At 40.8% G+C, this 12,810-nt stretch overlaps 1 long non-coding RNA gene across 2 annotated transcripts; it reads right to left on the bottom strand.

Moving 5' to 3' along the window:
* Positions 1 to 461: 461 nt before the first annotated feature.
* LOC137151492 (uncharacterized) lies at positions 462 to 2,447 on the bottom strand. 2 transcript variants are annotated; one of them, XR_010919287.1, is made up of 3 exons: positions 2,353 to 2,447; positions 2,173 to 2,264; positions 462 to 874 (listed from the first exon to the last, which is right to left on the bottom strand). It is a non-coding gene; the product is annotated as an uncharacterized lncRNA (long non-coding RNA). The 2 variants fall into 2 exon arrangements; XR_010919286.1 differs by lacking the exon at positions 462 to 874 and adding an exon at positions 1,571 to 2,054.
* Positions 2,448 to 12,810: the final 10,363 nt, after the last annotated feature.

The following is a 12,810-nucleotide window of genomic DNA, read 5'->3' as shown; positions in this document are numbered from 1 at the left end:
CCCTCTACAGTACCGTAGAGTTTACTGTACATTGGCTGTATCAGTACTTTCATTTTGTATTTTATTATATTTTCTTGCTAACATTGTTTCTCCAGTGATGTATTTTAAAAGAGAGGCTCTCAAACTGTGGTCCATAGACCAACTGATGATCTACAGAGCACTTGTGATTGGCTGGCACATGGTGCTGTCTTCTCCTCCTCTGCCTTTCCAGCTTTTAAATTGCCTTACAAGACAGAGAATACAGTTTTTGGCTATCTGCTTACCATTACTTTGCCTTGTTAGCAGTTATTGTAATTTCTATAGGGATTTTTTTTTAAGTGAGAGTGAGATGGTTTGTCTGAAGCCGAAGGGGAGGAGAGGTTTGTATAAGACAAACTCTCTGGTAAAATGTGGACTGTTACAAAGAAGTTTGAGAATCATTCTGGAGTTATGCCAGAGTTAATACTTGGTTGCTCAACTTTAGCATGCTATCAAAAGAGAAACAAAATAGTGTTTAATATTAGATACATTCTCATAAACCAGGGTAATTCAGAGAATTATAGACTCGTATTTGCGTATGGTTAGAGGGAACGGCTCATGACTGTATAACCTGGTTTTAATAGTTAGACCAATCTGAGAGTGAACCTTGGCTTGAAACTTGAACGCTCTGAAAGAAAACACTCTTCCTTTCCTTAGAGACGGCATCTCACAGGACAGAAATACAACAGTAAGAGAATGAAAACATTAGGGAAGACCGATTTAGGGCTGTAGATTACAAACACAAAGGACTTTCTGATGTGATGTTTTCAGCGGGCACTCTTCATATGCTTGAGGAGCTCAGCATGGCTCCTTCATTCCAGCTATAACTTCAAGGGCTAAATTCGGCTCACATTCCCTGTTTAAGAGGATGATGCACAGAAACAAGGCTAGCAGGATTTGGCTCCAAACGGGATTATGCTAGGCAGGTCTGTGGCAAATCTCATATGTTGTAAACTCAGTTTTCTCAAGCAACCTCTTGGATTTGTCTGTCTATGTCCAGCCAACAGCTTGAGGGACAAACAGCTGACTTCAGAATCAAGTGAAGTAGATTGTCCCTGACATCTGTCAGGGCTAGTTTTTTCTACAGAAGGATATGACCACTGATCTTGTCCAGTTGACGCTGCATAGGAAATCACTCAGTGGGGCCATATTTGATACCTCCAAATAAATAAATACATAAACCTAACTGTATTCAAGGAACTCCAGTGAGTCCTGAGCTATCAGGGAGGTTTTAAGCATATAGTTGGTGTTGCTGATGCAGGTATTTCTATGCCCAAATTTTGCATTTTCTTCTTTTCCAAGACCCAAAGTAGAAAATGAATAGCATTATACATCTGCCTGATGGCCTCTCATTCAGCTTTAAAAACAACAAAATACAATTTTGGATTCATGCAAGCATTCAAATGGAGAAGTTATTCTGTATTTTCCTCTCCCAAAATCTGTTTTAACTGCCAACATAGAAAACGACTATCAGATTCTTTCCACCTTTCACTTCAGAAGTGGCTGAATTTCATTGGGGGTGAAAAAAAGCAGAAAGTTCTCAGAGCACTTTGGCACCCTTTTTATGAAAGGCACAATGTCCAGTGAGGTATTGCACTTCAGAATTACTACATTTATAATTATGCTTATTATGTAGTGGTTTTCTGAGGAATTCTCTCATGACATTAGTATACACACAGTAGCTGCACTTTATGCAGACATAGAAGCAGTGGAACCAGTGTGCTTCCACTGTGTCAGGTTGGAGAGAGGGGCTCTTCTCATCTAGCTTCTGCCTCTCCCACTCCAATAGCCACTCCAGCCCTGTGGTGGTCCACCTCTTCTCGTGACTCAGCCCTCTGGCCAAGTCATTTATAATCCCCACCCTTCCAGGGTAGCAGAGTCTAACAAATAAAGTCCTGGTATCCTTACATCAGGTCTTTAGCCCCCTCTGGCATCAGGGCTTTCAAGACTCCTTATCTCTGTATATCAAGGGGCTTCATGTCACCTTTCCCAGTGCTTGGTAGGGGAACCTAGGCCCTCTCTCTTCTCCAGGAACCCTGTATTAAGCAGGAAAAAAATCTCTCTTCAGACCCTCCTCCATCTCTTTGAGCTTCTTCCTACTGCAGCCTGTTCACAGCCCCTTTCCCAGAGCCCCTCCCTGGACCCCTTGTATACCTGTATTCTTCTCAGGCTCCCTGGCATCTGTAGATTCACTCTTTCTTCAAAGCTGAGGCTCTCAGGGCTCCCCTGGAATTCCTCAACAATTCCTGAATGAAAAGTACAAACTCACAGCACTTCTGCCCTTGAGTTCAAACTTCCTTTCCTCCTAAGTTTCCCTTTTGCTCTGTTCCTCACCTGAACACCGCCCGGAGCTCTGTCCTTTTACCAGCGCTCACCAGCAGAGCTTGTTCCACCCCAGTGGTTTCTGTATCTCTCTCCTGATCTCTCGCCACAGTCCTCTACTCAGGAGAGGATCCCAGCATTTCCTCCCTTTATGATAGCCCTACACCTACCCAGCTCCCTCTCTTCCCACAATTGGAATTAATCTTTAATTGGGCCTGGCCCACATACCAGGTGCAAGCAATCACCCTAATGGAGCTCATCAGCTCCACTTAACTCTTTCAGTGCCAGTGTAGGGGTACACTGTCCTCCCCAATCACACAGCCTAAGTCCCACTGACTTTCAATAAAGTGTCAAAGTTCCCTTGTGGAACTGAGACATAGGCACTTTAAACATTTTTACCTTTGACTTTTTAACTGAAGTGGATCCACTCTTGTAGTATGTTTCTTGGTTTGATTAAGACAATCTTACTGTGAAGAAAAACCCAGTGATTTTTATATTAAATAAAATAGCAGCAACTTTCAGTATGAAGAGCTTTGAGTAGACCTGCTGGTGACGGTGTGTGCTTATGGCGACCGCCTTGACCAACACCAGGTGCCCTTCAGGGTTGAAAGTGTGAGTAGCCACAGGTTGAACTAACAAGCCAGGCTCTCAAATTGAGAGCTGCAACAGATCAATATACTCTATGGGTCAGGCCCAGAGATGGACAGAGGAGACACACTGACTAGTAAGTTACACTTAAGTTAACACTGAATGGACCCCATGGGGAGCAAGAGCCAGAGAATGAGGCTGGGTGCTGCGTACATGGATAATGTGATCTTCTAGAGTGAAAACAGCAGGTAGGAAAGAATGCAGTCATCCTCTGCAGACTGACTTGAGAGACATTTCCAAGAGGCAGGACTGAAGATGGTGGGCCAGACTCTCCTGTTAAATATACCACTGGTGTAATTAAGAGGATTCTGGTTTTTTTACTTGGCAAATGAGTGGCAGCATCACGAATCAGGCAGGTGCATGCAATTCATGGCTTATTATTGGGTACTTAACCCTGCACCTTGTAGGAAAAGACAGAAGGAAAGAATATGCCCACATATTGTTTGGGGAGGGCCAAGGACTCAGCCCAGCATCTGCATCCGGTAAAGGGCTGCAATTCTTAGCAAACAAAAAAGGAACAAACCTAAGGGCATTGGCATCAGGGAGAGAGACGGGGTCTGTGTGTGTGAGACAGGGAGCAGTAGGGCACCCGTGGGGCAACAGCCTATGAGACAACTGCGGAGGGAAGGCCAGATAGCAGGCTGACACGGATGGGGCAAGGAGGCTAGGTGACATGCAGAGAGCCAAGTCAATGATGTAGTCTGTAGCTGGCAGAGGGCCAGCTGTATGGTACAAGTGGAGCAAACTGCAAGTAGAATATACAAGGCAACTGCTATAGCTGGATGACAACACTAAGTGTCCCCCATCAGGGCCACCAATGACAGGACTGAGTTCTGGACAGTGATAGCTACAAGCCAACATTTATTTGCCCCTCCAAGAGCAGGATGAATTAGAGCCACCAGCATTACTAAGTATGAGAATCACCATAGGTTAAGTTTATCCTTGTACTCCTCTATTGGGCTGCCTTCTACGGCGAAATTTAGGAATTCCTGTGTTTTTTATTGTAATGGTCAGTCATTGTGCCTAGGCTATTTAGACGCTTTTCTGTCTGCCAGGTCCAGTAAAAAATCCTCCTGTAACAGAAATGTGTGTGTGGGCTAAGGGGGCCCACCAAGGACTAGAGTTTGTGGAAACTTTGGAGCACTTAGTTTGCTTGCCTCCAATCTCAGGTACATAATAGCATGTTCTGCTTACTATAACTGAGACTGGATAACTACAACACCTTGTAGTGAGTTTGATTATAGCATGTTTCATTTCTCTGGGGCTTGTCCAATATTTTCATTACTCACTTTCTTATCACTCATGTAAATTGTTTTCATCCAAAGCTGGATAAATTGGTTGAACAAGGAATATCTGGCTGAAAAAAATTACTTTTAAGCACCAAAAGAGTCAGATGTTAGCACTGAGGGAGAAAGATAGTTCCGTTTCACAGAGGATTTGATATTTCAAAATATGGTTGATTTCCAATTTTGAACAAACCCCCAAAATGTTGAAATGCTCAGTGAAAGAGAATGGAGCCCCAACTCTGAGGTAGTCCACCTGGTGGACTGCTCTAGGGCTGTGGATGTAAGAACATAAGAATGACCATACTGGGTCAAACCAGTGGTCCATCTAGCCCAGCATCCCATCTTCCATCAGTGTCCAATGCCAGATGCTACAGAAGGAATGAACAGAACAGGCAATCAAGTGATCCATCCCCTGTTGTCCGCTCCCAGTTTCAGGTAAACTGGTTACTAGCCACTGATGGACGTATCCTCCAGGAATTTGTCTAGTTTTTTAAATCCTGTTATAGTTTTGGCCTTCACAACATCCCCTGGCAAAAAATTCTACAGATTGACTGTGCATTGTGTGAATAAGCACTTCCTGTTGTTTGTTTTTAAACCTGCTGCCTATTAATTTAATTGGCTGACCCCTAGTTCTTGTGTTATGCAAAGGAGTAAATAACATTTCCTTATTCACTTTCCCCACACAAATCAAGATTTATAGACCTCTATCATATCTGTCCTTAGTCATCTCTTTTCCAAGATGAAAAAGTCCCAATCTTATTAATCTCCCCTCATACAGAAGCTGTTCCAAACCCCTATTCATTTTTGTTGCCCTTCTCTGTACATTTTCTAATTCCAATATCTATATTTTGAGATGGGGCAACCAGGCAGTCCTTGGAAACGCAGCCTCCACAGCTAGGCAAGCTGCCTAGAAGATGGGCAAGTGAGCTGGCAGTAAGCCAGGCAGGTTTTGAAACTCTGTTTGAAACAGTCTCTGCAAACATTTCAAAATTGCCATACCAGAAAATTCTGAGAATGTTTTGTCAATTTTTCTGATCAGCTCCATCAGATACATTTTTCTTTTTAAAAAAACTCCATCTAGAGTACAAATGTGGTCATAAATAGATTTTTTTTTCTTTTCAACTTAGATTTTCAGAACTACCCAGAAGTCTGACTTCTGCTTTTGTAGCAGATGGAGTAATCAATATAATTCATATACAGTCCTGGGGCAAATATATTCTTCGGGTGGCTTCCATTCACTTCAGGGATGAGTGTGGTTCCTTTGTGTTTGCATTGCTTGAAAACTTGGGAATAGCCTCTCTCTCAATTCCCTCCAACAACTCCACAATGGTCAAAATAATATGGGGTAACTGAGGACAGCTCCAAAATGGATTGTAGCAGCTACCATCATCACCTAGAAATATTGGCATAATCGGCGTAGATCACTACTAGCTGAACTCTTCCTTACTAAGACCCTTTTCAGAAGGTCTGCTTTGTTCTCTTGAAATCTGGTTAGCTAGACTTCAGGCATGGCTTAGAGTCTGGGGCATATACAAATTGTTCCTGAAACACTGTGATAATTTTGGAATATGAATACTGCAGCTTAACTAAGCATTGTACTGAAAGGGTTTCCCACCAGAAAGGAAAGGATTATCCAGACCCTGCTCTTTGAAGCAATGAGCTGGAAGGCTGGCACAGCAGCTGGTGGTCAGCAGTGGTGAAGGCCTTGTTATATCAATTTCTGTCAGTGAACTCCAGGCAGCAGTTTGAAGGAGCTTATCGGCAGATGCGGTTAAAAATATGAGAGTTAAACAATAAAAAAATTAACAGTTTGAAGAACAATGATTCTGTAAAGTTCTAACAATCTTTATAATCACAGCCCTGAATGAAAGAGAACTCCATAAGTCAAAGCTATTCTAAAAGCAGTAACTAGAAAGTGTGTTCCCTTCAATTTAGAATCCTACAAGGGCACAGTGAGTGCCATGTTTCATCAGCATAAATAATTAACTGCAGAAGGACATGTAATATTCATAGCTGAAAATCATTAAACAAAATAGGCTGGAAAAAAAAATCTTAAACATGAAGTGATATTAATCATTTAGCCATGGATTCATCTCAGAGCTTCTCTTTTGTTTAATTAATTTTTTTAAAACCTATTCACTGGCAGATGTTCTACAAACCCACACAAGAAATTCCCACATGTGAGGCTCGGAGCCTGAGGTTCCACAGTATTAATTAACATCATGAGGCGTTGTTAATGATAGTGGACAAAGTTAAAACCAATAACTCTTTGTGCTCAGTAAATTGAGGATGAAAATGGGTCAAAAGAACAATGCCTTTCCAATTGCATTTGTCTTCTCAGATGCATTGTACACTCCCAGCTGTTTTTTATTTGTACAAAGAAAAAAACAACCCTAGAATTTCTACATTTCCAAACATGCACAATGGGAAACCCCCTCAGAGCTCAGAACTTCAAAAGCAGACAGGATTACTCCAAAACCCAGAAGCTTCATTAAGGGGGAGTGCTTCTGTGTAAGGGCTGAACTCAGCAGGACAAGCAGAGACTTTTAGAACTCTGCTGCTTATCTTTCTGATTAAGTGATTGCTGGGCAAACTCTACAAGTCTGCATTGTTCAGTTCATGGCCTGAAGAACAATCATGTACAAATTGGCTGTGTCAGATCTCACTAAAGTTTCTTATTGTCCTCTGCCTTTGACATCTCTTGTTCTTTTCTTTTTTTGCCTGGAAAACTAGAACGGACTGAGCCCCAAACCAGAATCTTTGTATGCAACTCCATATTTTTTGACAGGTAGGAAGATATTTTAGCAGCTAACAGTTAAAAATGCACAGATGAAATGCATGGTACTAGTCAGAAATATCTTGAATACTTGGGGATGTAAATCCTTGAATATTTGCTCCCTCAGTATTTTGTTTCATACCAGCCAAAGGATGGATATTTGCAATTTGACCTTTTAAGACACAATTTTTAATGCTAGTGGTCACACAGGACCAGTGGAGCAATTCTAGTAATGTTGTGGATCATCATGTAGTGGATAATGCATTGTGTTCAGATCCAATTCTGAAAAGCTTTACTCATGCAAATAATCCTTACACACAGGAGCAGTCCCCTGATGCCAATCAGATTGCTTGATGAAGAAGCCTTTGCAGACTTGAGCTCTCAGTTGCACCCCACTCATGGATGACTTGATGGAACAAAAAAATTTACAATCATACTTTCAGAGAATGTTCTTTTTATAATTATAGATATCTATTTCTGAACTGAATTTTTGGCAGATAGTTTCTGGCCCTCACTGAGGCCCCTTTGTGCTGCTTTAGGGTCTAAAAGCTGCCCTACATGAATAACGGAGGATTTCTCTGGCATAGGCCTGGTACAAAATGGTTGGATTTTTTTTTTTCCCAAATCCAGCATTTCAGACTCAAAGGGTAGGGCCCTGTCTTTTTTGTAAATGCTAGATAACATTAAATAAAATAAAAAACAATGCATAAAATGAAGTCAAATGAAAGACTTAGCCCTCAAGTGGCTCCTGCAGTTCCTGTCTTGGGCCCAGCTTTCCGCTCCAGGTGTTGTGTTCTGGGTCTCAGTTTGTGCTGCTGAGGTTTGGTCCATCGGCCTCTCCATCATGAGAAGGGGATGGTTGGCCAAACTTTGAGTGAGTGGCATCCCCCGTCATGATGAAGGGTGGCCAGGCCAAACCTGAGTGGCACTGCAACCCCATGTGCCAGGTAGCAATGCCTGAAGCAGGAAGCCAGGCCCAGAACAGCCTCTGCAGCCTGAGTGTGGGGCAGGCTCACTCCACTCACCCACTCACAAGGGATCCCCTGTACCCTCAAGGCCTCCCATGCCACAACAAAATACAAGGAAAGTGTACCAAAATATATAATGAAAAATTATTAAAAAATAAAAAAAATTTCATGGGGGGTCTATCAAGGGGCCTGACTCGCCACTGCCTTACACCTTGTACAGTTATTAACACCCACAGAAGAGGTAAAATTTACCAAGTCAGAATTCTCCATTCACTTGCACTGGAAGGTAGCATATTACACCCACTTTGCATAGCTGGAAATGACTGCAGGAGGACAAACCAGAGGAGAATGAGGACCTTGCAAGTCACCTGCTGTACTTCTATTTCATTCATGAAGAATGCAGTCATGCAAAAGAACTACATAAGGTAATTCATATTTTTTTAGGAAGTTATCTGGCATTCAGGAAAGGTATGGTATCTTGTTCATTGACTAGTTGTAACACTTTCTTAGGGTGCACAGGAATACTGTGAACACAGTAGTATTAGCTCCACTGCCTCAGCCAGAGAAGGACTTGCTGATGCTAAACTGGGTGTCAGCTCCCTGATGCCCCGGTCTGTTACCTCCTAAACAATCTCAAGCCTCTTCCAGCCCTTACTTAGCCTTACAAGTTAATGCTTGGTGTACCCCAGGCTTTGAGCTCCTCTGAAGTATCTCCTTGTAGCATCCAACCACTATCATGGACACACAGTAACTACCAGGTTCACTATTCCCATGGGAAGAGTATACACACACTTGATTGGTACAAACTCAGGGTCAGATCCTTTATAACATCACGGCACAGAGATAGTTACAATGAAACAATCAAAGTTTATTATCAAAGATCAAGATTTAAAAAGATAAGAGTAATGATAATGAGAACAGAAATGGTTACATATAAAACAAAAGCATAACCTATTTCTTAGGGCTTGTCAACACTGTGCAGCTGTCAATGCAAGATACATTACATAAGTAAAGTAACTATAGTCAATGTACCTTACATCAAGTAGCCATACTGTCTTTACTACACTATGTTGATGGGAAACATTCTTCTGTTGACATAGCTTCCACTTCTCATTTTGGTGGAGTACTGGAGTCGACAGGAGAAGTGTGTGGCAATCGATTGAGCGAGTCTGGTGAAGACCTGCTCAAATCGATGCCACTGCATCGATGGCTGTGGTGCTAACAGAGCCACACAGTGTAGACAGGCCCTTTGTCCTGGTCTACGCTACAAACTTATGTTGACATTAATACATGGCTCAGCCATGTTGAAAATCCAGGTCGCTGAGCAATGCAGTTATACCGACCTACAGTGATGCTAAAAATAGGAATTCTGGAGGTGCTGCTGCACCCCCTGGCTTGAAGTAGTAATAACAAATGCCAAATACATGGTTTCCATGATCAGCCCCCCGCTATATAAATTGTTCTAGCATCCTTGCCGACCTAATTCCTGGTGTAGACAGTGCTATGTTGACAGCAGCGTTGACAGTTCAGGAAGCCTGACACTCCAGTTGCCAACTGGAGCATCGGGCAGCTTAGTGATTCTCGGCCGGTTGCTTCCCGAACTTCCTGCTTCTGGCCACGTGACCAGCTGGCACCAATGCGCCGCTGTGTCACACTAACCAAGTGGCAACCATACACGGATGTTCAATAATATACATTTCCATGAAGAGAATTACAAACAAATGTAAAAGTTCTCTAAGTTATTAAATCTTTTTCTTAAAAAAATTACATAGAAAATTCAGTCATCTTATGGAAAATTACTGTGTGCCAAATTCTGAGACTAAATTTAAACTTTTAAGTGTAAAAGTGAGGAATTTTAGGTCTCCTTTTAATAAAAAAAATCTTATGGAGATTGGGGACTATATCATTTGGATGGCCTCCATCTCAGAAGGGGAACAAATCTTCTCAGGGATGGGATGACTAGAGTAGTCAGGAGGGTGTTAAACTAGTAACAAAAGGGGAGGGTAAAAAAAGAGATTTAGTTAGGGTTGTTCCTGCTTTGACCAGGGAGTTGGACTAGATGACCCCCTGAAGTCCCTTCTAAACCTAATCTTCTATGATTCTATGTTTTTAGCCTCTAATTCTTCATTAATAAATTCCCAAATTAACAGGTCCATTTTTTTTTACCTGGGTTTGACATCAGGCTAACCGATCTACAGTTTCCTGGGTCATCCCTTTTATCCTTTTTAAATATCAGCACTACATCAGCAGTCCTCCAATTCTTTGGAATTTCTGCAGTTTTCCAAGACTTGTTTAAAAAGAATCGTGCAGCGAGCTACTCGACTAATCGTGCAGCGAGCTACTTTAAGTCTCATTTGTCTAATCCACCCATTGTACCTTGTCACAGCCTAGATTGTGAGCTCTCGGGGCAGACTGTGCCTGTACTGTGAGCAGCCCAATGATCATGACTGGTTCCCCTATTTGACAGTTTGTGATCCCTGAATGTGTTAAATGTATACCAAAGCGGTGGCCAACTAAAATACAACACAAATTTTACAATTAGAATATGATTTTTTAAAATAATAAACACACTACATTGTGATATAAAGTGTAAATAAAAATACTTTTAACAGTCTTTTGCTCCGGGGAGTGGTGTTTTGTAAGAACAGCATGAACTGCTAGAAATGGATGCACCAAACCCAACTGTACTAAACACTAGAAAAAAATCTGATACAAATCAGGGCTCTTTTCTACTAGGGAGAAATGATGTATTGATGTCTGAGCCATAGCACTTGTTAATACACTCAACTACAATAATGGAATTATTAACAAACAAATAAACAAACTTATTTGTCTACAGCATCCACATTTTTAATAGGAGAAATCCATACACTATGCCAAAATAAGAATTTAAATAATTTGATATAAATTATAAAATTCAATGAATTATTTATAATACATTTATCTGCATTAGCACAGATGGTACACAACATTGGTGCTCTACTCTGCCTTGCATAATGGAAATGCTTGATAATGCCATGCATCAATGTTACACAGTAGCATCTTGTATGCCAGCAAAGTGTGTCACTGAAGACATTCCAAAGCCAGCACATAAAAGTGATCACTTGCATACCAACTGCAGAAGAGAAATCTAGTCTGATTTATAATAAAATAACTGATGGGTTTTTTGTTTTTGTTTTTAAACTACACCTAGCCTCTTCTTGATACTACCTGGAAGTTGTTTAGTCTAATGAATGAAATAAAGTGCTGGTTCCCACTACAGTGGGAAAAAATTACTCAAGGCTCCCCCCGACCCCCCAAAAGAGAAGAAGCTCAAACCCTCTAAAGCTGCCAAAGTATATAATGGCCTAAATTTACAAAAGTGAATAGTAATTTTGGTTTCCTCCATTTTTGGAAGCATATCTTGAGGAACCTTTTAAAGAGGCTAGATTTTCAGAAGTGATGAGCAAATGCCCTCTGAAATCTGCCCCCAATATCTTGAAGTCTGATGGATGGTAATCAAGACACGCTATAGTATCGGTACAAGGAAGACAGTTGTGCCAACCATGGAGACTTACTCGGCTATCAGTGTTATACAAAATCAGGTTCTAATTCATGTCAGTGCTAGGCTCTAAGGTTTTGGTAAACTTAAAAATTATGCAGTCTGTGGATGGAATTCTGTGGAAGTTCAAATAATCTTTCAGTAAAACTTGGGGTATGTAGAAGCCCTTTTTCATAACCTATATTCCAATTAGTCAAAACAAAGTCATGATTATTCTTATTCAATTCCTTAACAAGAGCTGCCTCAGTTAATTTCATTTGAAGCAATGGAACAGGGGCCAAATCCTGATTCCACTGAAGTCTGGAAAAACTTCCATTTGATTTCAAAAGGGTCAGGATTTGGACCCAAGAATGTATTTTTCTTCTATGCTAATTTAAATCCTTGCAAAACTCAAGTGCCCAACAGCAAACTTCCAGGACAGTTAGAAAAAATATCAAGCTTATTTCGATTGATATTTAAGTTTCTATTTTTCTTAATGGTTATTAAATTTTTGCTTCTGATTTCTGCCTGCACAGTAAGGCTGTACTAAAGTGTACTTTGGTTAAACACTATCAACTTTCACAGTAGATGGAGTACTTTGCATATTTCAGATATTATTTGCACTTTTACCTCTGGCAGATCATCTTACTGACAGTGACCTCTCTGATGGCTTTCAGCAGCTTCAAGCTTTTTCCACATACACTTTACAGTGAACTCAAAAGCAAAGAAGTTAGGTTCTAAATTTTCTTCCTAGAGGAGCTTTCTGATTTTTTTTAGAGATAAGGGAGTGAAAAGTCAGATAATAGATCAAGGGAAGTGACTTCCACTTAAAAGTACTGTTTTTTGGTAGGAACTTAGTCAGCTATGACATGAATAAATATAAAATTGCAGTTAAAGAGGCACTTTTATGTCATTTAAAGCCAACATTTGACCTACCTTAAAAGTGATGTCTGTCTCTTAGAATGTAAGCTTTTTGGGGTATGGACAACTCATCTTAGTGTCATGTACAGCATTGAGCACATTATTTCTGTTACCTCTGATAACAGCAGACATAATCTTGTGAGGAATTCTCCCTGAAGTCTAATGATCTGTTGTTAATCATTGTTTATTAATGTGCCTCCAGTACATTTGCTTTTCTGTCATAGTAACAGCCAGTCAGACAGCCAATTAAGCACACTATCAAGATTATAAATACCTTTTAAAAATATATTTCTTACCTGTATCACTAAAAATGCCTCAATTAAAAAAAACTCAGTAATACTATTTGTACTC

Source organism: Emydura macquarii, unplaced genomic scaffold, assembly GCF_026122565.2.
Source record: "Emydura macquarii macquarii isolate MOO-44397 ecotype Brisbane River unplaced genomic scaffold, CSIRO-AGI_Emac_v2 contig_212, whole genome shotgun sequence".
NCBI classification, from domain to species: Eukaryota; Metazoa; Chordata; order Testudines; family Chelidae; genus Emydura; species Emydura macquarii.
This window is presented reverse-complemented; position numbering and strand designations above follow the sequence as displayed.